The 7,500-nt window shown below is 52.4% G+C and overlaps 1 protein-coding gene across 1 annotated transcript in view; it reads right to left on the reverse strand.

Moving 5' to 3' along the window:
* cacna1g (calcium channel, voltage-dependent, T type, alpha 1G subunit) overlaps positions 1-7,500 on the reverse strand; it is a 111,248-nt gene that overhangs the window by 67,026 nt on the left and 36,722 nt on the right. The window lies entirely within an intron of this gene.

Below are 7,500 nucleotides of genomic sequence, written 5' to 3' on the forward strand. Positions count from 1 at the left end.
ACAGTGTGGTCTGGGCCCGGGCAGACAGTGTGGATGATGGACAATAGACAAACACACTGTACCCCGTGTACACGCCATGCACAGCGAGCCCGCGCACGTACGTAAACACTGAGGCAATCGGAGGGCGGAGCACTGAAGAAAGGCACGCCGACATAAAGACACTCACACACACACACACACACACATAAACAATGTCTGGGAGCACATACACCTAGGACACACACACATTCCAAACGCCTGTGTGGTCTTAAACGCAAACGGCGCGTGGGTTGACCGTGTGTCAGACTGTGTTTGGGGCGTGTGTTAGGTGGGGAACTCCAGAGGAGTACGGCCTCAGACATTGACTTCTCCTCTCATTGCTAGCTTCTTTCTCTCTCCATTCTGGGTCCTTTTCCACTTAGGCACCGCACGATTGGCTGTGTGGCCAGGGTGTGAATCTCACTGATTAATTATGCTGTATAAGAGTATAAGAGCTCTATCCATCTATCTATTAGGTTTTGTCGAGCATGATATATTTTGTTAATCAGCCCTTTGGGGTTTCTATGGCTCCTCAATGTGCTTGAGAAAATATTGGATGAAAGAACCGCAAAAAGCCACGGCGGCTTTAACAATACGTTCTAAAAGTCATAAAAAGTTTATATTGAGTGCTTCTTAGCACTCGTAGAATCTCTAGTGCAAACGGATCGGTTGTGGTTGAAATGGTTCTGTTGGCAGCTGATCTGGAACTGGTCAGTTCAGCTATAGTTTGTAAGGATCAACATCGGACATGTAGCCCAGCCATTCTAGCGCTGGTCGTAGCGGCGCTGCCTAGCCATGCTAGCGCTGGTCGTAGCAGCGCTGCCTAGCCACCCTAGCGCTGGTCGTAGCGGCGCTGCCTCGCCATCCTAGCGCTGGTCGTAGCGGCGCTGCCTCGCCATCCTAGCGCTGGTCGTAGCGGCGCTGCCTAGCCACATTAGCGCTGGTCGTAGCGGTGCTGCCTCGCCACCCTAGCGCTGGTCATAGTGGTGCTGCCTCGCCATCCTAGCGCTGGTCGTAGCGGCGCTGCCGGCCAGGGGACAGAGCTGGAGGATCAGGGCTCCCCGCTAATGAAATGAGTGACCACTCTGATGAAACCCTGCCCCACGGGGGCCTTATCGCCCCCTCCACCTCCACCCTCCCTGGCCTCCCCCCCCCCCCCCCCCCCCCCCCCGCTCTCTGTGTGCGTCTGATCATGAACCACTCTTCGTAGTGTGAGGCTGCCTGTGGCGGCGGCCAGAGGGGGTGAGGAAAACGGTGATCACTTTCGGGCGGTTAACCATATTACCTCATCTGTAATCCCCCCCTCCTCCCCGTTATCATCATCTATTTGCATTAACGGGGGAGGGGGGTGGCAATGCAATTATGTTAAGAGCACTCACAAACAGACTGCACGCATACGCATCCACATACACACACACACACGCAAAACTAACTGGAAATCACACACACACACAAACATACGCAAAACTAACTGGAAGTCACACACACCAAACACACACACACACACACAAACATACGCAAAACTAACTGGAAGTCACACACACACACACACACACACACACAAACATACGCAAAACTAACTGGTAGTCACACACAACTCTGTCCCACGCCCGCCCACACAACGACAAAAAACCCAAACCACAACGAAATGTGATTCCCTCCCCGGGGTGGGCTTCCAAGTAGAGACCAGAGCCCATCCATCACTGAGGACCGTCAGGAAGGGGGGGCAGTCAGGGAGAGGCTGGGGCCAGTCAGGGAGAGGCTGGGGGGCAGCAGGGAGAGGCTGGGGGGCATCAGGCCAGAGCACTGGGAGGAAACTTCATGACTCCTCAGGAGAGCCATGGTTACTATGAGGACCAGAGAGAGAGAGAGATACCGAGAGAGACAGACAGAGAGAGAGAGAGAGACAGAGAGAGCGAGGAGGAGGGAGAGAGAATGAGACAGAGAGAGAAAAGGAGACAGAGAGAGAAAAGGAGACAGAGAGAGAGAGAGAGAGAGAGAGAGACAGAGAGAGCGAGGAGGGAGGGAGGGAGGGAGGGGGAGAGAGAGAGAGAGAGAGAGAGAGAGAGAGAGAGAGAGAGAGAGAGAGAGAGAGAGAGAGAGAGAGAGAGACCCTAACCTTCAACCTTCAGCCCTATGTCTCAGGCCCCGTCCACACGGAGGCGTAACGGGCGAAAACGATCCTGTTTATTCCAGGAATATCTCCGTAAAGATGGAGTCATTGCGAAACCGCATTGAGCTGTAGAAATGCTGTAGTAAATATTCAAGGCGCTGGTTCTCCACAGAAAAAAAAAAAAAATGGAGCGCATCAAGCCTGCGCCGAACAGCCTGCGCGCTGTATACATTCAGTCAAGAGGAGTTTCAACCTTTTAAATTGAGCAGAAATACTTTTTAATGTGGAGTCATTAATTACATTTCTCAAGGCGCTTTATTTAAAGCAACAAAAATAATTCAAATAATAAATAAAAAATTCAACGCAACTCTGACGTCGCCCAGCTGGTGGGGGGCTATTGACGTCATCGTTTGCGTTTCAGGCGTCCACACGAATCCTAACACGAAACCGCATAAATCCGAATAGATTTGAAACCACCTCCGAGGGTGGTTTCAGAAATATGAGGTTTCGGGCACCGGATTCGACGGCTCCGTCTGGACGGTCGGCCGAAACGCACAAGACTCATGGGGTTTCACCAAAAAATCGTTTCCGTGTGGATGGGGCCTGAGTGCCACCGCCCATTGAAAGAAATTCCCGCCTTTTTCATGTATGCGAGCAGCATTGCACAACAAACTGGGGGGGGGGGGGGGGGGGCTGCGGCATGGGCTGGGGGGGGGGGGTGTAATAACGACTCCAGCTGTACTGAGGATGAGAACGACCCAGGACAGTGGTCTACATCCCGGGGGCCCTGTGCTCTGGTGGCTGGGCCGGCTGTGAGGAGCAGGGCTCTCTGTTGGGCCCCTGTGGACTGGGCCCCTACTACCCCCCCCCCCCCCAACCCCTCTGGCCCCCCTAACGGAACACACCGGAACAACTCAGCTTAGGCTTTCCCTGGGTTGAATACGTTACGCCGTTTCTTATCCTCGTTAAGGCCTCAGACCTAGGTCATTGATTAAGGCCGTTCAGAGCGAGAGAAAGGAGTGAAAAGTGACGGCCATTTTATAAAACAAATGGAATGGGATTCTTAAAGCCAGGCCCATGGTGTGAGGGGGAGAGGGGGGGGGGGGGTTGGAGAGAGTTAAGTTAAATTGGCTTCATCCCCATGGGAGATTTAACTTATTTATTTTATTTCAGCCTGGTCAAACAACCCAATTCCTTCTTTAAAGTAGGGAATTAAGTCGGCTACTTCAGCGTCGACAGAGACGTTTGAGGAGTGCTGGTATTTTCCCAGCGTCTCGCGACCCTGCGCATCTGTTTGTTTCGTTCTCTCCCCTGAACCTTCCTGTCAGTCTGTCGCTCTCTGCATCGCGGGTTCGTCTTAATCCTCTAATTCAGCCGTCACGTATCATCTCCGCAGCCACATCGGGGCAGACCTCGAAAATAAAAACCTTCACTTTGGATCTCCCGCTGAACAAAAGGGGAACTTGGTTCTGTAAGGAGTCAGGGCTGGGATTTGTGGGAGGAAAAATAAAAATATTGCATTGAGCCTCTTCGTTTTTGACTTACTGGATCTGTGTGCGAGGGAGTGAAACCGCGAACCGCTCATTGCCTTCCTCTGAATGTGAAACTCGTTGGACCGTGACTCGTACGGCGGTGCGTCGGCACAGCGGTGAGACACAGGCTAAAGACGGGTGCCGGGGAGAAGGAGTGGTCCCAGTTAGGACGAGCAGGTTGTCGATAGCGACCAATCTCCTCCGCCGCTGCCCAGCCAGGCGGAGAGCGAGCTACCGGCTGGGCTATCAGGGGGTCAGCGCATCTCTCTCGGAGATTCCCACTCGGCCGGAAATAGACAAGGACACTTTCTCTTTTTTTTTTTGCGTCTCATGTTTGGGTAGCTTGTTTGCGCTCCAGCACCCCAATTTGGGCATGTTGTTCAGGGGAGATGGAGCAGACTGCCCCGGCTAGCTATAGCCAGACCATAATAGATCGTTCCCCGGGGGGTAGGGGGGGCTGGAGGGGGGCAAGGGGGACGGTGGGCTATCGCTAGGACAGCACTTAGAAAATAAATGGTGTAAATGGGGGATGGCTGTACATATACCTGTTTGTGGGTGTGGGTGTATGTGTTTGTTTGTGTGTGTGTGTGTGTGTGTGTGTGTTTGAATGTGTGTTTGTTTGTTTGTGTGTGTGTGTTTGTCTATGTGTGCATGAGCAAGTGTGTGTTTGTGCATGTATGTGTGTGTGTGTGTGTGTGTGTGTGTGTTTGTTCACGTGTGTGTCTCTGTGTGTGCGCGTCAGCACGCACCGTGCTCACTGTGTCCCTAGTCATCTGTCTACACCATAATTGCATTCTACCACATCTGTATTGAATCTCACCAGCCGAGAATTGGATTTATCCAATCACGTCAGTGGAGTCCGATACTAAAGCACCGGTTGTGTCCCCGCTGGGCCTCTGCGGTGCCATACCCAGAGCATACGACTGGAGACTGCTGGGCCATATGCTAAGTCCATAATGCAGGGGCTTACAATGAGCCACAGACTCTCTGTCCTGGTCTAGGGTGGGCAGAGCACTGCAGAGCTGCAGTCTCCTCTCCTTCTGTGTGACTGCACACTGGATGACGGGATAATGGATGACTGTATACTGTACACTGTAAGACTGTATACTGGAGGACTGGATACTGGATGATTGTATACTGGGTGACTGGATACTGGATGACTGTATGATTGTATACTGTAAGACTGTAGAATACTATAACACTGTATACTGTATACTGTAAGACTGGAGGACTGGATACTGGATGACTGTACACTGTCTGCCCGTCTACTGTCTGCCTGTATACTGTCTGCCTGAATACTGTATGACTGTATCCTGTCTGCCTGCCTCCTGTCTGCCTGCCTCCTGTCTGCCTGTCTCCTGTCTGCCTGCCTACTGTCTGACTGTATACTGTCTCCTGTCTGCCTGCCTCCTGTCTGTCTGTTCCGCGCGTGGCGGTTCCTCCTCCAGTGTGCTCAGGTTCTTTCTTCCCTCTTTCTCCGGGACAGAGCGGCTCCCTCAGGAGACGGCGTGGGCCGGTGGGCGCAGGAAACAGGCACGATGCTACATCCTTCCCCTTCCCTCTCGCTCATTTGGACCGTCCCACTCCCTCCCTCTGTCGCTCGTTTTTGTCTCTCTCTCTTCCGTCATTTGTCTCACTCTCTTTCTCTCTGCTCATTTCGCCATCCACCTCTTTCTAACGCTTTCTCTCTCCCCCCCTCTCTCTCTCTCTCTCTCCTCCTCTTTCTCTCTAATTATTTCTCGCTCTCTCGCTCCCCCTCTCTCTCTCTCTCCTCCTCTTTCTCTCTAATTATTTCTCGCTCTCTCGCTCCCCCTCTCTCTTTCTCTGTCTCTTCAGTCATCTCTCTCTCTTCGTTACACTCTCTTTCCAGCCCTTCCCCAATCGCTCTTGTTCTCCAACATCATCCATCTCTTCTACCATCTGTCTTTTGTCACCTCTCCCTCTAACTCTCCTCTTCCATCTCTCTCTTCCATCTCCCTCTCCCTCTCCTCTTCCCTCTCTCCCTCCCTCTCCCTCTCCCTCTCCCTCTCTCTCTCTCTCTCTCTCTCTCTCTCTCTCTCTCTCTCTCTCTCTCTCTCTCTCTCTCTCTCCCTCCCTCCCTCTCCCTCCCTCTCCCTCTCTCTCTCTCTCTCTCTCTCTCCCCTCTCTCTCTGTTGTTCTCTCACTTCATCTCTGCTCTGCTCTCTGTCTCCCCGACCACAGACCCCAGTATGTGATGACTGCTGCAGTATGTGCTGGATGTCTCCTCCCCGGGGCTGGAGGAGGAGGGGGGATCCTTTAAAAGGTGTGTGTGTGGGGGGGGGGGGGGGGGGGGGAGCTGACCTGAAGACCCAAAAGTTTGTTTTTCTTTTTGACACAAACACACACACACACGCACACATATCCTGTCAGTCATGTCAGCTTTGACGGCGGTTGGTCCTCGCAGCCGTGGGCGGGGCTTCATGCAGGGGGAAGGGGCGGGGCTTCATGCATGATAAAGGGAGGAGGAGAAAGGGAGAGAGGGAGTGAGGGAAGGTGGGTTAGGGGGGAGGGCAGGGGAGGCTGCTGTGCTGTACATACCCCTGAGTCTATGGGCAGCTGAATAAGACTCAGCTGGACATGCAAGTCCTCCCGCTTGGTCACTTCCTGTGGAAGCAGGAAGTGGAAGACGCGCAGCCAGACGGAGAAAGGAGGGGGGAGGGGGCGAGCAGGAGGAGAAAAGAAGAAGAAGAACAAGAAGAGAGAGAGAGAGAGAGAGAGAGAGAGAGAGAGAGAGAGAGAGAGAGAGAGAGAGAGAGAGAGAGAGAAGAGGGAGAGGGAGAGGGATAGAGAGAGACAGAAAGAGAGAGAGAGTTGGATCAAGGGAGGGGGCAGGAGGTTGTGCCACGGTGGGCAAGAGGAAGAACAAGAAGGAGCAGAAGAAGAGGACCGTTAAAGGATCGCTGACCTTTAACCCTTCAACCTTACCATGCAGAAAGACAAACGGACACGCGTGCGGTACACACACCGCTGTGCGGTACACACACCGCTGTGCGGCACACACACCGCTGTGCGGCACACACACCGCTGTGCACCGCACACACACTGCTGTGCACCGCACACACTGCTGTGTACCGCACACGTGTCCTGTTTGAGAGGTGCAGAGGAAACGACTGCCAAGGAGCGCATAGATCTAAGTGTGCGCAGGCCAGCGTGGCTCACGGCCGTCCAGACAGAGCGCTCTGTGCAGGGACTCTGCGGCAGCAGGTGGAAGGAGCCCCCCAGCGCTGCTGAAAAGCAATGCATTATTCACCATGCCCACGATGCTGTTCCTGGAGAAAGAAAACACACTGGTGGCACTCTTTAACCGCTTGTCTCACACATGTATGGAGGGGGATCGGTGTTTATGTATATGAGGCTAACACGCGCGCGTGTGTGTGTGTCTGTGTGTGTGTGTGTGTGTGTGTGTGTGTGTGTGTGTGTGTGTGTGTGTGTGTGTGTGTGTGTGTGTGTGTTTCTGTGATACTTAACATCCTCATCTGAAGGTGGATTATTTTGTTTTCACACATCCCTCTCTCTTCTAATAATAAAGATCTATTTTCTCCCTCTGCCTCTCATACTAGCCTATGGAAGGAATATCGTTATGTCTTCTGTCAATGTATATCATAATCTTACACTATATTATTTTCTTTCTGCGAATCACGTTTTTTGTGACAGTGAGTTCTGCGATCTCTCTCAATATTTCCGCCCTTCTGTAAAAATAATATTATATAAAATCAGAGATGGTGTAGAATAGAAGCATTATTATCATAATTCTGCATATTGGGTTAGGGTTTTACAGAAAGGATATTTTTTGACACACAAAAAAAGTGTTGCTGC

Source organism: Gadus morhua, chromosome 18 (genome assembly GCF_902167405.1).
Source record: "Gadus morhua chromosome 18, gadMor3.0, whole genome shotgun sequence".
Classification (NCBI taxonomy): domain Eukaryota; kingdom Metazoa; phylum Chordata; class Actinopteri; order Gadiformes; family Gadidae; genus Gadus; species Gadus morhua.